The sequence below is a fragment of the Podarcis vaucheri genome (genome assembly GCF_965113315.1).
Source record: "Podarcis vaucheri genome assembly, chromosome: 5".
Classification (NCBI taxonomy): Eukaryota; Metazoa; Chordata; class Lepidosauria; order Squamata; family Lacertidae; genus Podarcis; species Podarcis vaucheri.
In genome coordinates this window covers 76,682,570-76,700,015 of record NC_138763.1, presented here as the reverse complement: position 1 = coordinate 76,700,015, position 17,446 = coordinate 76,682,570, and the positions used below count along the sequence as shown (strand labels likewise).

Here is a 17,446-nt window from a genome sequence, read left to right as displayed (position 1 = left end):
CCAGGGATGATGGAAGTTGCAGACCAACATCTGGAGGGTACCAGGTTAGAGGAGGCTAGTGAATACTGAGGTAAGTGAAACTATGTTCCTAAGCCCTCCTCTCCTTTACATTTGTACATCACTTACATTACTGTTGCTGGACTGCAGCAAGTGCCACTGTATCATTAGGAGGGAAGTTGTTCCCATTACTCTGAGAAAATGATATCAGATACAAGTATTTATAGATGCATTATCTCTCTTCTTCACAACAAGACAATATTACTTACTGGTATTTGAATCAACTCCTATGGCTGCCATATTTTAACGCAAAAGGACTTTACCAAATAATTAAATAAACAGCCTTGTTGGATGTTTCCAAACCCCACATTCCTTCCATTTGTATATTAATATGTTGCTTTATTCTATATATTAATAGATGTAGGGATGATGGGACTTAATTATTGCCTTAATAACCCTTCTTCTTGTTAGAATGATGCCAAACTATTCATTGTCAAATAAAGCTTTTATGTGATAAAGGCCTAAGAGCAGACAGTGGAATATTAGTGCAAACACTGTAAACTTAAGCCAAATTCATATATGGATTTTGTTCAAACTGTAGCAATAGCGCGTTCAAAGTTTCCTGAGAGATGATGAAAACTATTCTCCTGAGTGTGGATTTCAGTATCTAGCTTTTATTAATGATTGATTTTCTTCCCAATCCACTGAAAAAAGTGTCTCCTAGATAAGAAGGTACTTCAACTGATCCCAGCTATCAACCATCGAAAAGTAGTCCAGAAGCACAAATTCCTTAGGCCTTTGGACAACTGTATAGATCACTGTATAGTCACTGTATAGATACCACTAATGCATGCAAAACAACACTAAAAAGGAAATAATGTTTTAAAGAAGTCTTATTTGTTTGCTTTATTGCTCACAAAACATTTAGAAGAGCTTTGCTCATTAAAAAATGAGAATTCAAAAGGTAATTTCAGGTATAAGCAAAGCATATTTTCTTGAAGAGGGCAAAAGAAGCATGACAGGTATGCAGAACCGTCTTCTGCAAACTTCTGACTTAGCAATGATTAATTAAGCGAACCATTGTAATGGCCGTTGGCCGGGTTCCAAAAATACATATGACAGGTTGAATGAGCCACATACATGTTTTCTATCTTCTCCTATTTTTAAAAAATAGCTCCAGCACTACTTAGCATTTATTTAATGCCGCCGGTTTGCTAGGCGCTACATGCTTGGCTGCTGTTCAAGAGAACGTCCAGGAACAGAAAACAAACGGCGGGTGAGCTACTGTCAGTTGCTGAGAATATTCTGGCATCGCCTGCCAGCTCTCGCTGTGACCATATGCAGAACTTCACGGTTCCGTGCGAACAGATGTGCAAAGCCAGCTTTTCAGCCGCATGGTTTGCGTTATGGCCAGCAGCAGCCAAGTCGGTCAAAAGGACTGGCTCGAACTGCTTGCCTTGCCTTTTCTGCTTTGACAGGGATGCTGGGGCTGCTGGAAACCACAAGCTCCAAGCAAAAAGGAAAAGGAGGAAGAGGAACCCAATCGTTCTATTAAAATGTTTATTACAGTATAAATATCATAAGCATGATGCAGCCAAAGTTCAGGACTTCTTAAGATTATTCCTATTAGTGGCACACCTGCTGTCCTGCAACTGAAATAAATGGCTTGGTTGGGTTGCAAACTGTGCTTCTCCCACTCATTCAAACATTCAGCAGACTTGCTTTCCCCATGACACACACACACACACACACACACACACACACAGGACATATAATAATATATATGGTGGGCTTCTTCTTCAGACACCAAGAAGCAACCATTGGTTGCTGGCTTGAACTTGTACGCCCCCTAATGCAAGCCCTCTCGTGGTAGCCCCCTGGCTGTTGTCACAGCAACCCACAACAGACGCGGCAGACACAGCAAAGGCTAAGGCAGGCCAGTGTGCATTTGCACGGACAAAGGGGGACAAGTTATGATGCCTTTAGGTTCTGCCTCCAGTACTTCCGAGGTGAGCATCCCCTCCCTCCCGTCGGTCAACCGTGCCAACCTGGGAATAGTGCCCGGTCAGCAAATCTGGCATCACGGGAGACCACCGGTGTGGGAGCGACCCGCCTGTTGTGGACTGTCACCAGCTCCCTGGGTCAAAGGCCTGAGATCCCTTGGGGCAACTCCGCTGTTACTGCCCCCGTCAGGCTTAATGTCCTACCGCGTTAACTTTCTGCCATATAACACTTTGGGAGGGGGTACCTTGCAGGTGTGGCCGGCAAAGACGCGAGCGAGCGGACGGGCGCGGGAGGAAGGGGGTGTGATGCTGGGATGCAGCGCGCGCAAAACTTGGGCACGATCACGCGCGGCGGCGGCGGAACACGGCGCCTTACCCGGCAGGGACTGGTGCCTTGCAGCCTCCGCGGCTGAGCAACGGCGGCGGCCCCCGGCAGCAGCAGCAGCAGCAGCAGCCGCTCCTTACACGGGGCGCGCAATGCCAGAGAGCCGCCCGCCAACTTTGCACAAAGGCAGCATGGCGCTGGAGCTGCCCTTCGCCCCGTTCCTGCAGCTGCAGCCGATGCGCTCTCTCCGGCTAGACCCGCTCCTCCCTCCCCCCCTCGGGATTCAGGGTGAATCTGGAGTGCAATGCAAAAGAGCCGAGCTCCGGAGCAGCGGTAGGAGCCGCTCTCATGGTGACGTCGGCAGCCTTCGGGTCTATTTATACTCAGCCGATTGGATTTCATTCATGAAAACGGGGCCGGGTGGCTCTGCGTAAGGAGGCGGGGACTAAGGCGCCTGCCAGCGCCCAACACAGACACGGCGAGCGAGCGCCAACACTGTGTATGCACAGTCCGGGTCGCTCTGTTTACTCACCGCCCCCATCGGCAGAAATTGCAAGAGAGCCTTAGATCTGCACCGCGCGAGCTGATCTCACGGAGTCGCCATCTCAAAGGCATTCGGCTCCTTTGTAGCATCCCAGCCCCGAACCAAGAAGAAACTCGCCTCAGTCACCGCCGTGTGGAGAGGCAGGGCCATTCCACACAGCACACAGAAAAACCTGCATTTATCACCATCTGTACACTCAGGGAGGAGCTGCAGTCACACCTGGCTCCCTGGGGGGCATGCCTGCATTATGCCCATGCTTGTAAACACATTTGTCACATGCTGCCTTTGCATCTGCTCAGAGGCAAGTGTAGCTAAGCGGCATATACATGGTTTAAGTACATAAATATGCACAATGTTCTAAGATAAAATGTAGTGAATCAAGACCACCAATGAGAAGCCTTTGTAAAATTAAAGAACCTCCACGAAAGGGAACTAGAAAGCTACTCACAGCTAGATTGCCCAACACTATATTATTGAGAGAAAAAAAGCAGCTTATAGGGCGATTTTGAGCAGGAAAGTAGCTAGAGGAGTAAGGGGGTAAGCACCCCATGCCATTCCTTAAAACAAAACAGGAGACTTGTGTCTTTATCTGTTGCATGTGCCTTAAAAAGTGTACTGTAGTTTGGCTGAGAGGTAGTAATTTGCCCTTGCAGAATCAGCTCTTTCATTCCACATCAGATGGTGGATTTCACAAACTAGGCTTGTGGTGTTAGCTCACAGTTGATCTATGCAACAGACATGCATGGTAAAGGAAGAAGTTCCTTTATACTTATAAACAAAGCGTGGGCAACAGAGATTGAACATATTAATAACACAACTATAATTTATGACGGACGCGGGTGGCACTGTGGGTTAAACCACAGAGCCTAGGACTTGCCTATCAGAAGGTCGGCGGTTTGAATCCCCACAACAGGGTGAGCTTCCGTTGTTCGGTCCCTACTCCTGCCAACCTAGCAGTTCAAAAACATGCCAGTGCAAGTAGATAAATAGGTACCGCGGCGTCGGGAAGGTAAACGGCGTTTCCGTGTGCTGCGCTGGTTCGCCAGAAGCGGCTTAGTCATGCTGGCCACATGACCTGGAAGCTGTACGCCAGCTCCCTCAGCCAATAAAGCGAGATGAGCGCCGCAACCCCAGAGTCGGTCACGACTGGACCTAATGGTCAGGGGTCCCTTTACCTTTACCGTTATAATTTATGACATATATGCAGTTTCCCCAAATGGTAGCTGCAATTATAAGTGTACATCGCTTTTTTTCTATCTAGACTCCTGTGCTGTTAACACATGAATGATGAATCACTGCCCACCTCTTGTTATTGACTCCAACTTCCATCACCCCCCCCCCCAACCATGGAACTTCTACTCAAACAACACCTGGAGGTCCACATATCATGCCTGCTTTCGCACAAACCAAGCAGGAAGAAATGCAGCAGGGGAAACTTCACCCCATCGCTCCATCTCTATGCCAAGATAAATCTTGGTATATATCAGGTAAACACATGTGCACGAGTAGTCGCTTCAAAATCAGTAGGGTTAATAATGAGTAAGGCAATAAAGTTCAGGGCACTGAACTTACACCTGGCCAAGAAAGAGAGGACTGAACGAATGAGATGCAGGATGTGGGCACAGTCAAATCTCCTAATCCTTGCAACTGTATATTCATACCTGCTTGTTAATACAAGTGAAAGAAATAAGGGGGTTGGTATCTCTCCAGCCCTTCATGTTTGGTAATAATAATAATAATAATAATAATAATAATAATAATAATAATAATAATAATAATAAATTTTATTTATATCCCGCCCTCCCCAGCCGAAGCCGGGCTCAGGGCGGCTAACAACACTAAAATAGTGCAACATTATAAAAACATCATAAGAATTAATTAAAATCAAAATTGATGGCAACCATAAACTAAAGTATTGTAAAGATTGCCAAAGGAAGGAGTCAGGCTGTGCCCTAACCAAAGGCCTGGTGGAACAGCTCTGTCTTGCAGGCCCTGCGGAAAGATGTCAAGTCCTGCAGGGCCCTTGTCTCTTGTGACAGAGCGTTCCACCAGGTTGGAGCCGCAGCCGAAAAAGCCCTGGCTCTAGTTGAGGCCAGCCTAACCTGTCTGTGGCCTGGGACCTTCAAGATGTTTTTATTTGAGGACCGTAAGTTCCTCTGTGGGGCATACCAGGAGAGGCGGTCCCGTAGATACGAGGGTCCTAGGCCGTATAGGGCTTTGAAGGTTAAAACCAGCACCTTAAACCTGATCCTGTACTCCACCGGGAGCCAGTGCAGCTGGTATAGCACCGGATGAATGTGATCCCGCAGCGAAGACCCCGTAAGGAGTCTCGCTGCCGCATTCTGCACCCGCTGGAGTTTCTGGGTCAGTCTCAAGGGCAGCCCCACGTAGAGCGAGTTACAATAATCCAGTCTGGAGGTGACTAACCCATTTAGTACAGACTATACAGTGGTACCTCAGGTTAAGTACTTAATTCGTTCCGGAGGTCCGTTCTTAACCTGAAACTGTTCTTAACCTGAAACACCACTTTAGCTAATGGGGCCTCCTGCTGCTGCTGCACCACCGCTACACGATTTCTGTCCTCATCCTGAAACAAAGTTCTTGACCCAAGGTAATATTTCTGGGTTAGCAGAGTCTGGAACCTGAAGCGTATATAACCCGAGGTACCACTGTACTCTTAAATTTCATTTGAAATTTGTTGATTTGCTATAAAGAGGCTGAACATTTAAGTATTAGACAAGCTGCAAAGCGAGTGCAACTAATGCAACTAATCTGAGCAATACATAGAAATCCTGGATGTCAAGGAAAGGGGACCCTGAAATTCCTAAAAGGATTAAATAAGAGGTTGGAGTACTGAGAAGTGTTTATGTTGCTTGGAGCATTTTCCAGATTATATCCAATGCTTCCATTTCTGTTAAACTTGTATAAGCTTCATAACACTGCTAAGGACAGGAGAATGCTGCCTGGAGCTACTGCTTCTCCTTTGTCACTTTGATAGACAACTTCATGGGCAGCCTTGTGGATATGTCACATATTTTGAGCCCTTGCAGCTATAAACACACCCTTGAAAGTAAACCATGCCTTGTGAAATTCTCATAAAACCCAGAGGAGCAGCTGAATAGTTGGGGTGCACCCATCCTAACTCCTTGTCCTTCCTTATGACTAGCAAAAGCCAAGTATGTCACACAAAACAGTCACTGTAGAACTACTATGTGCGTTTACACAACTTGCCTAATTTACACAGGTTGCAGAATTCAACTCATCCTGGGCAAAGAATTGTAGGCTTTTGGTAGGACATATGAACAGCTCTGCTCTTGGGCATGGATCAGTGTCCAGAATGCATCACTGGAGTGCCACTTTTATCCAAAAGCCTTAAGTGATGGAGTCTCACGGCAGGATCCTGAGTAGCTGATATGGTCTTAGGACTGCTAATGTAGTTCAAAGAACAGGAAAAGAGCTGTCCCTTGTCTTGTTCTCTTCACTATACCAAAACAACAGTGCCGGATTAAATGGCAAAATCAAGGACAGCTTAATCTAACCACTGCTAATCTTTGAGAAACAGCCTTGTCAAATGCAATTTACTTGGAGAGCAATGACAGAGGCAGTGAAGTAAAAGTCCCCCAGTTGTACTTTCAGTGCCTCACTCAAAGGCCATTTGCATTTTAGTCAGTTCAGCACCTCAGACAATGGCTGCCATAACATTTAGATCCACAATTTTTAAACTTGAAACGGTGACTTGAACATTACCAAAAAGAAAAGAAAACATTTATCTAGTCTTCACTGACACTGAATGATGTAGCTAGAGTGTATTTAATAATCAGCAATCCTGATCCACTGGGTCCCCCCCCAGCTCATTATTTAATATTTATAATTCTGTTTATTGCTTTGATAATTAAACTATATTTCTGGGGATCTGTAATTGCTTTTTTAAGCAACACACACACACACACACACACACACACACAGTTGTAGCTGAACAACAGGTTACAAAGAATAGTAAAGCAGTTTTGAAACATGTATTGAATCCCTGACATTCATTAGGGGTCTGTCCAGGGACATTATTCCTGAGTAGCCCAGGGATTTTATGATGGGCAGGATATCTTGCCCCTCCCCATTTTTTAAACTTAAAAAGCATGGTTTTAACTTTGACCCCCTAGCCAGCTGGGTATACGACAAAGGTCAGTGTTAGTGAAACCTTAGCCATCCGCTATGCTTTCCCCAATAGACCATTTATGCATAGAAATTCACACATGTCAGTTTATCTCATAGACATAGACCTGTGCCCTAAGTTCTTTAAGCAGCTAGCAACACCCCTAGGCTCAGGGTTTCCCCCATCATGTTTAGTTAAAGGCATACACACAAGCATATTTTCATGACTCCTCTTGTGAATACTGGAAACTATGGCTAACTTCAGACAAAACCATTCCAGTGCTTTGGTGAGCTTACTTGAGAAAAGCAGAAAAATAGAGGCTGGTGATTCATTCATTCATTTGCCAGCTACCCATCTGGTTGGGTTGCCCCACTCACTCTGGGACACTTACAACAAATTATAACATCACAATAAAACATCAAACATTAAAAACTTTTAATCCACAATCAACAGCTCTCTCAAGAGGGTGCCTTCTATGTGAATGGTACACATCTTTGAAAAGCAAAGGATGGTTTTGCAAGAGAGTTGTGATGTTAGCCCCCAAATTAGGAGAACAAATATCATGAAGAAAGGTTTGCTGGTTACATTTGTATCACTTAGATGACAGACAGAAGATGACTGCGGAGAGTTAAAGGTGGATGAAATAAGCATCATTGCTAGAAATTAGTACTCTGCTTCACTCTACCCTCTCTGGAAATAACCAGCTTAATTTTCTAGATGTCCTCTGGATATCTGTAAAATTAATTCAGATTTTGGTCTGCATTTGGATCAGGACAATTAGCTGAGGCATGTGACTATCCCCTGGTTTGCACATGACACCAAGCCAAACCAAGGCTTGGCATGAATGCATGAATTTGCAGACTCTGAGAGAGGATATTGTGGCTGATTTGCTCTTCCTGGCTGTTTTGGTGCTGCGCTACACTGAGCTAAGCTATAGTTTAGCAGTCCTCCTCTTCCCCAGCCCCTGCCTTACACTAGAATCAAAGAGTTGGGAGTAAGGAATCCTTGAGTGATCATTCAATTCAGTCCCACAGCACTACATTCCCCTTTCCCCAACTGGCATCCTCCTCCTTTCTTGCTGCAAAAGAAGAAACCAATTTTGATAAGACATGCAAGCCTACATAACTTCAGTAACTATAGTTCAGCAAACAACATGTATGAGCTACACCTTGATACAGAGCGAAGATTTTGCACAAAATACATTCAGTACCTGCATTTTAGCTGGTGACCAACATTGCTATATGTGCATATACACATACAATTTCCCTTTCAGGAAAATGCATAGAAGAGGTAATTTAAAATATTCTCCAGGATGAATAGAACCAACTTTATTCATAAAATTCAATGTGTCTGCCTTTATGACTCTCTCTGTGTGTGGTTTTCCATAAGAGGGAAACAAGTGCTGTCTAGTCCCACAACGTGGTCCACGTGTGAATGAGCCTTTTTCAAGAAAAATGTTATTTTATATTGCAGACGGCATGTTCTAGAAATAGTTAGATGAAGGATGGCTTTAGTGAAGCACTTTCATCTATCACCGCTTCTGTGACAAACATTTTCCAGGAATAAATTTCTACTCACCACCGAGAGAAAAAGGGTGTTCATAGCCATTGTAAGAGCTCAGTCAGAAAGGAATCCTTTCTTAGAGACAACTGTTCACACGTTTCCTTATCTTCCCTGTGGGGTGAAAAAACATGGTGTTTTATACAATGTGAGCGGATTTGTTTTTATTTAGGACTATGCTACATTGCCCCAAACCACCATTTAGGAATCAGCTATTTGGGATAGAAAGAACTCTGAAAGTTCTTACCACCTGCTGTCTACAATTATCTAGCATCACTCACCAATCATTTACTAACCTCCTACCTGCCACCATCACATGCTCTTTGGTAGGAGTCAGTATCTGCTCTGTCTCAACCTCGTGCTTTCTTAACTGGTCAAGTTTGTAACTCTGGGGTTTATTTCCTTTGAAGTCTGGCTATTCCCGTTAGAAGTAAGTGTATATCAAAATGTGTGGCAAGTTAACCCAACAGATGGATGGACTTCACACACTTAATCCATTGCTTCCTTGCACTTCTCATACACTTCGGCAAATCTATCTCCCTATTATGTCTGTATAGTATCACTGAAAACAACACAAACGTAATGATTGGGCGTAATTGCAAAGCTGACCGACATCAATATTTCTTGCTGTTGAGCAAAACAATCAGGAGGACACATGGTGGAGGTAGCACTGAGAGGCAAATACCTCAACCTGGGAATGCTACTTGGGAATACATTTGGGTTTTCCAGAAAATTAGTTTGAAGCTGGACCATCAACTTATGTTTTCAATGACCATCTCCTCATCAATATTTGTAGGTTGTTCTGGAAGCTTTTTACAGCTGAAGAGTGGGATATGCATTCCAACAGACAAGAACAAAAATAACATTTCCCATTTATATACTTTGTGGGTCCCCCCCCCAAAGTGTTTCAAATGCATATGCCGACTAACCTTTACATGTGCATTGTAAAGTTGATTAGCCCTGCTGCCCCATATTAATAGGGCATTCCATATTATATAATACAATATACAGTGGTACCTCAGGATGCGAACAGGATCTGTTCCGGAGCCCTGTTAGCATCCTGAAGTGAACGCAACCCACGACTGCCCGTCTGCGCATGTCACTATTTGCCGCTTCCGTGCATGCGTGTGACGTCATTTTGAGCGTCTGCACATGCACGAGCGGCGAACCCCCAAAGTAACGTGCTCCGTTACTGCCGGGTCGCCACGGAGCATAACCTGAAAACGCTCAACCTGAAGCACATTTAACCCAAGGTATGACTGTATTTCAAATTTTGCTTCTTTGGCAATTGGAAAATCTGGGGTCTGATCCATCCTCAGCTACAATTCTTACTGGGTGACCTTCCCACCCACCACTCTCTCAGCCTTATCCATGCAACAGAACTTTTGTGATGATAGAAAGGGGAAGGGAACTGTGTAAGCTGCCCTGAGCTGCTTGGGAAGACGATAGTATAAATATGCAAAAATAATAGACATACTAGGAAGGAAACTGACAGTAACATCACTGATATAGTGTACGAAGTTCTCTAAACACTCTAAAGCCACTATATAAATGTCAAGTATTATTGACTGTGCAGCTCCCTTATCTCTGCACTATCCATAGAACACACAGTGTGGGAATCTCACCCTGCGAATTGTTCCCTTTGCTTCCCTTTTTCAAAGTTGTCGGGAATGTAGTTGCAGACCTTTAATAAGCATACCTCCATTATGCAAAGGATTTCCCCACAAATTGCTATCGCTTATCCTGATCTGACCCCTAATACCAAGTCAATGCCCATGTGGCCACCATGCCTCATAAACTATGCTTTGCCTTGCTCTTAATCTATATATTAGCAGCTCTGCTCTCAGCTTCTTTCCATTTGCTTTCAAGAGATCAAATCACATGTTTTAAGATACCTTCTTCTCAGGAAGCCTAACACAAACCCACCCACCCCCACAACCACTCAGCTGCTCTCCAGTAATCAGTCATTAACTAAATGACTTGTTTTCCTAAGGCTGTGTCCAGACCATTTCCCTTTATTTAACCCCATTAGTCCCTGTTCCTTTATGTTTCGTTTCCCTTTCATCTGCACAGTTGTGCCTCCCTTCATAAGTGCACCACACTGTGGAGGGGACTCTGCACAGTGGAAACAGTGACTGGGCACACTCAGGAACTGAATACTAGCATAAGTTTGACTGGTGCGCTACTGTAGGCTATGCACTTTAAACTGACCCACTCCAGTGATGTGGAGCAGAACTTTTCCCAAGGCTTTATTCCCTGCACCCCCGTGGAAAATTATCCATTTCCTAAGTTCTTCAGTAACCATGAATGACAGCCAATTGTGAATACAATACTAAGCTTGGCAATTTCAAAGCTTTTAGCTCTGTTTACTGAATTCAAGTGAAATAAACATGCAAATTACTACCTTTATTTGCATATGAATAAAACCCTTTGCAGAATTTTACAGAAAGCCCACATCATTGGCCCTCTCTGACTCATGCTCTGGACTAGAGTGCTGATATAAGGCCTTGAACAGTCCTTATCCAGAGGTCATAGAACCACAGAACTGCAGAGCTGGAAGAGACCCCAAGAGTTATCTAGTTCAATCCTCTGCAATGCAGGAATATCAACATGCTGTCCCCCCATCCAGTCTGAAACCATGCAGGACCCTGCCTAGCTTTGCAAATGTGCTAGCAGTTTCACTGCTGCATCAATGGGCGGCGGGTGGGATATATTCTGCCAGACCACCAAGCCTCATCCACTCAAGATAGCTCTCAGTAGCTTCTCATTCTCTTCATCATCTTGGCTGCTTATACTCAGGACAGCTATCCTTCGTAACCTTTTGGTTCCATTACACGTAGGCTCCTCAACTACTCCAGCTATAGGGTCCTATCTCAGGGGTACTCCAGCTATAGGGACCAGATCCTACCTAGTAAGGCCTTAATATTTGTGGCATATTGTAAGGCATCTAATAAATAGGTTTCAACTAGTCTTATTCCGGCCCACTCACTTCCAGTGCATGCTGCCACTGTTGCATTTCCTGCTGCACTCTCTCCTTTGCAGTTTTCCAGCACTGAAGCGATTCCTTTAGCCTTTTATTCCCATCTCTGCTGGCAAGCTCCAGGACACATAAAGCAGATTAGCAGCTGCTGACTAGAATAACCTGCAGTCCAAGCTTGTTAGATGCTCATTCACCTGGTGGACCTCCACGGCCAGCCTCAACTAGAGTCTCTGCAGTTGAGCTTCCAAACCTCTGACTAAAATAATGTTCTCACTTCTGGAGGATTTTGGACAACAGAGTTCCTCTTCTCTGACCTGCTCCTTCTGGGGTAGTTTGCCCACCTTTGGTCCCCCACCCTGCACCTCCACTGCCTTGCAGGATATCTTTGGGAGAAGAAAAGGCTAAGGAGTATACCCCACACAAATCCAGAGTGGAGTTCCTAAGATGGTTGGATGGCACCTTTTAGACTTCCTTCCAGCAACTCCTGCAGCCAAGCTGGTACCAAACGTATTGCTCAGCTTTCCATTGGATCACATCAGTGAGGCTGAGAGGGTGGCCCTGTTGTCTCGACAGCCCAACATCTCCATATACACTGCTCAGGCTTCTGCCCCATGGAGGTCACTTTGGTGCTGTTAACACAGCAGTTTGTCTTCACCACCAAGGGCGCACTCCATTGTCTCGAGACAGACGGATGACAATCCTATTAGAAGTGAACAAACTATTGAAAGCAAGCAATATAATTGCCAACCCTGCTTCAGTTTTCACAAAGCAACAGAAAAGGCACCCTGCAGGCTGCTCCCAGTCCAACATACTCCCATCTCAAATCTCTCAGCTATCTCCAAACTCAAACGCCAAACTGCTATCTTTTCTTATATCCTGAGCATTGGGTTTGAAGCCACATCTCAACTCCTAAGCTTGGCTTCTACTGAAGTAATTGCAGCCAATCATTCCTGTTGGAAAGAAAACAATCTTAACAAGTAATGGTCGCAGAGAAGCGCTATAACTTCCACACACGGAGACTGTAGCACCCACTGCCCCATGGAGAAGCTCTGTCTGAGAAGCTGAAAGAGGTCAGTGCAGAATTACATGGAGGAGACTGATAGAAGAGCACATGGGGGAAGGAAAGTCCAAAGAAACAATGGAGGATATGCTGCCTCTGCTCCTCCATCCTAGCTTCTCAATCAATAACTATGCTTATTACAGCAGAGTGGCTTGGGAAATGGTCTAGCAGGGAGAGCTGCTACTTTCTATTCTTGCTGCTTTCCAATGGCACAACATGCATGGTCATCAACCAGAATGGCATGAACTGCAGCCACTCTAAAAAACTGCAAAGGTACATATATGCTAGTTCACAGCAGGAGTCAAAGCTCATTTAATGAGAGAGGAAAGCACAATCAATAACTTGATGAAAATGACATTTTGAAAATCCCCAAATTTATTCAGAATTACAATGTTTCCAAAGATATCTCACTAATATACTTTTTTTAAAAAAGAAATGTAAAATCAGCCTACCCAAAACAAATTCAAAATTCACCCTTACTATTACCCAAGTATTCAAAACGTGGTCAAGGCAATAAGTTTGTAGCAGGAAACATTTAGAAAATATGTTATGAAACATGCTTAATGGATCCCAAAGTCATTAAGCTTCTGCTTAAACAAGGAAAGCAACTGCCTGAGTAAAGCTGTGAAAATTGCTTTCTCTGAGCATTATTCAAAGAGAGGCCAGCTCTCCCAAGAAGACTCTGGCAGGTTGAAAAAATGTAAGGCCTTTCCAGTGTCTATGGATTCATTCTCTCCTATAATATAAGCATATAAATCCCTGGTGTTCCATGGAAGTGGTGTATCAAATTTCCATTATGAGAGCTCTAAATGATTAATGAAAGTGGGAAAAAGTGCAAGGTTGTATCTTGCTTCTTCCATTTCAATTTTTATCAGATAAAAATGGCCATGTTGCAAGCATGCCATCTTTTCGTTGCAGCTACGTCATAAAATGGACATAAAGAACTTTTATCTAAATTATTAAAAATGCATAAATGATTCACAATCAGTAACAAAACTTGGATTCAATGTGCAATGTTCTAGAAAGCAGCGGTGCTGAGTGTAATAGACAACTTGATAGTAACCAATCATCTCATAGCAAAGGCAATTCTATACATTATGTATCATGCCATTTCTATAGTTCATTTTAAAAGAAGAAAAGCTTCTTTATAGAAGTTTGCTGTCTTTGTCAAAGGTCAGCCTAACGAAGAAACCTACAATTCGCTGAACCTGTTTTTTCTTCACTTTCCAGTAAGCACACCAGTTTAAAACTGCAACCCTGACCATACTTCAAACATTTCATCAGAAATGCCTGCAAATACAATGCAAGAATGTAATATCAAAACAAAACAAAACAAAACCCTTAGGGCACATTCCAGCCAAAATTAAGCATATTCCAACGGGAATAAATAGGATTTTTTTAAAAAAAAAATGCTCAACTGCCCTTATATAGGAGAACATTTCACTGGGTTGTATTCAACTTTTATTTAGAACAGACTTATTGATATGAATGGATCCAACTTAGTCATGGTGATGAATTGCAATGGGTCTACTGTGAATATAGTTTGTTAAATGCAACCCCTTGATTCAATGAACCTAGATAGGTATGCTTAGATTATTACATTTACTGGTAGGCTCAGTATGCCATTCTTTTATTTTTTTCTTTTTAAACATCATTGCAATTAAGTAATTCATAAGGACTCCTGGATCATGGTCTGCTTAAGGAATGAGGTTTGGGGAAGTTTTTAGTCTTAGTTTTCAGATCAACTTCACTTCTTACACTTATCAATTTACTCATACCTTTGTTCTTTCCAGTTTGTTTGTTGTTTACTTCTCTGTATCCAGTTTTAGACCATCAAGCTGCAATCCTATACATGCTTGCACAGCTAGTAGTAGCAAGCCTCACTGAACTCTGCTGGATTTACTTCTGAGTGGAAATGTATAGGATTGGATTGCAAGGTGTGTGGGTGTGTTGTTGTTGTTAAAAAAGGTTGCCTCTGCACACTTGCAACATTATCTTCTTATGTACACTTACTGAGAAGAAATGCCCACTAAATTCAATGGGATTTAATTTCATGTATGATTTAAGGTTGCAATCTTACATGGGAGGAAAACCCCAGTGTGTTGTAGGGTTCATCCGCACTTCTGTTTGTGTTGCAATTTCTAGGCACATGTTCGTGATTTCCAGTCATTGGTTTGAGCAGAAAACCTGATTGGTGTTTCTTTTCCCAGGGGAAAGCAGTGGGACAAAAGAACACTTGGACCTGTGCCTAGAAACTGCAGTGCAAACAGACGTGTGGATGAGCCCTTACTTGCAAATAAATACGGATTGAGTCAGGACATAAATGTCCTATCAGTATGTATTCACTTGCAGCTGTGGTTTTATTCTGTATTGTAAGCATCCCATGAGTTAGCTATTGGAGAGGTCACATAATACATAATTCACATAATGCGTAACACATAATTCATTATACTTGTTTTCCCTTAGCAGCTTCCAAGACACTTTGGAAATACTGGGCACCATCCAGCCAGAGTTAATACAATGGAAGAGAATTGAGCCTAAGCAAATCAATGGAGCTTAAGTGAGTTTTACTTTGGCTAGATTTGTGCCCACTTTACAAGATACTACATAAAGGAAAGCAAAATCCCACTGGTGTGGGAGTGCTGAAGCTGGTCTTGCAGAATACGAGTTACCAGACTTGAAAAGAAAAACAAAAGAGCAGAACAATGTGTGATTTGTGTGGTGCTCCCAAGGCCTCAGTTCTGGAATCACTATACAACATCAGGGATGGCTCCTGGAATAGACACAGAAGTCATTTAAAATATGTCTCAGGACATGTGCAGAGTGCTTGTTCATCACAGCTGACATCACTCATGGAGGACTTTCAGGGGCAAATATGCCTTCCAGGCAGATGTAGTTCTTTAGAAATTAATCTGTTAAGTGGGAAGCAGCTTTAACATCTTCTCTAACTGGCCATATAAGCATTGCCGTGGGAAAGACCAAAAATTAAGGAGTAATGTTACTGTACTTTGTTGCTATCCAAGAACATTGTTACAGCTACTTGGTGACCATTCTTCCTTCCTTCCTTCCTTCTGCTGACTGCTTATTTATAGTCACAGATGAGAGGCTATTTTCCTCAGTGGGAGCTGGCATTTAGGACACTAGATGTTTGTTTGGTTTTCTGAATGGCCAATATACCTGCAGCATCAAGCCTAAGTCCATTGCTCTGCAAACAGGTGTAAGAAAAGGTAGCAGTTGGCAGTTCTGAATTTTGAGAGGGGCAAAAGGACTTCCAAGTTTAACTGGATTAGAATCTGGAACAGGGTGCAGGGGTCCACACTGTTACTCTCTGGGATGCAGGCTTTGTGATTTTGTTGCCCGTTGTTGGAATGTAAATGTGCTAAATAAAATAGAAGTGATGCAAGGTCTGCAGAGTGCTCCTGCTCCCAAAGGGAACCAAAGCGGTGTCCACATTATACCATTAAAGCACAAGTGAATCACATTCTTTACCTCAGTCCCTAGGCACTGTACAGTGGTACCTCCGGTTACATATGCTTCAGGTTACATACGCTTCAGGTTACAGACTCCACTAACCCAGAAATAGTGTTTCAGGTTAAGAATTTTGCTTCAGGATGAGAACACAAATCGTGCTCTGGCGGCGTGGCAGCAGCAGGAAGCCCCATTAGCTAAAGTGGTGCTTCAGGTTAAGAACAGTTTCAGGTTAAGAACGGACCTCTGGAACGAATTAAGTACTTAACCCGAGGTACCACTGTAGTTTGTTAAGGCTTGATCGGAAAGTGCAACTGTGAGGGATAAACTACAGGTAAACTACTGTAACCAGCGCTATTCTTCTAGAAAAAAAAGATGCCAGAACTCACCCTGATCGCTTCCCTTGTTCTCTTCTAATGGCAATGGTGCCCACCTGAGAGGTGCAGAAACTGAGCTCAGACTGATAAAAAGCCCTGCCTGTAACCATGCACACTTACCTCAGAGCAGACACGTGCTGTGCTGCCCACAGATTTCTCACCAATGGGAGAAGTGGGTATAAAACTAATACAAGTTAATGGCGAAAACTTTCTTCTGGCAAGTTGCAGAGTCTCCTTTAGTTGCTGTATATCTGCCGAGGCAGTGCATGCTAACTGCACAGCTTATATACACTGTGTATAAACATAAATGCGGTTCTGTGCTTAATACCACGCAAGTGCTTCAGCGTACTTAGACTGTACTGTATGATATTTCTCCAAGTCAAGAAGGGGGAACGGACTGGCTTGAAGAAGCTTGCCACAGTTCCGAATTAAATCTCTTTTTTCCTCCAGAGACCCGCCAGCCTCCCTGGCCCCTCCCTCGCAGCTCCCCGCTTCCCCCTTCGCTCCTCGCCGCCTTCTCCGGGTCACCCGCGCGCGCCTCACCTGACAGGAGGAGAGACTTCTCCCAGAGGGGCGCAAGCCGCGCGCTCCAGGGAGGGGGGGGGCGTCGCGTCGCGCCTGGCCCCCCGCGGCGCCTTCGGAACCTGCGCGCGGGCAGCGCTGGCTCAACCTAGTCCGCCTCTCGCGAGCGCCGAGCTTCTTGCCTCCTTCTTCTCCCTCGCCTCCTCTCCGGCTCGCGCCCTCCCGGCTCGCTGCTCCAGAGCGCCACACCCCGCCCAGCCTGTCCTTCCCCGGGCTGGGACAAGCCGCACAGGAGCCGCCACAGGTCACGTGACCGAGGCCGTGAGGCGGGCGGGGGAAGGAGAGAGGATGCTCTTCTTGAGGAGGAGGAGGAGGAGGAGGATTATGGGCTGTATCCTGCGCAGGGCCCGAAGTGAATGAATTTCCTCCTCTCTTCTTCTTCTTCTTCTTCTTCTTCTTC

The 17,446-nt window shown here is 44.3% G+C and overlaps 1 protein-coding gene across 4 annotated transcripts in view; it reads right to left on the bottom strand.

Moving 5' to 3' along the window:
* RHOBTB1 (Rho related BTB domain containing 1) overlaps positions 1-17,190 on the bottom strand; it is a 74,838-nt gene extending 57,648 nt beyond the window's left edge. For 2 of the 4 annotated variants that reach the window (XM_082222400.1, XM_082222402.1), the window contains exons 1-2: positions 17,008-17,190; positions 8,598-8,693 (exon numbers count right to left, since the gene is read on the bottom strand). The gene's annotated coding sequence lies outside the window, so the exon portion shown is untranslated. Of the gene's footprint in view, positions 1-2,376; positions 2,591-8,597; positions 8,694-17,007 lie in introns of those variants that run through there. The other 2 variants (XM_082222401.1, XM_082222403.1) reach the window with 1 other exon arrangement.
* Positions 17,191-17,446: the final 256 nt, after the last annotated feature.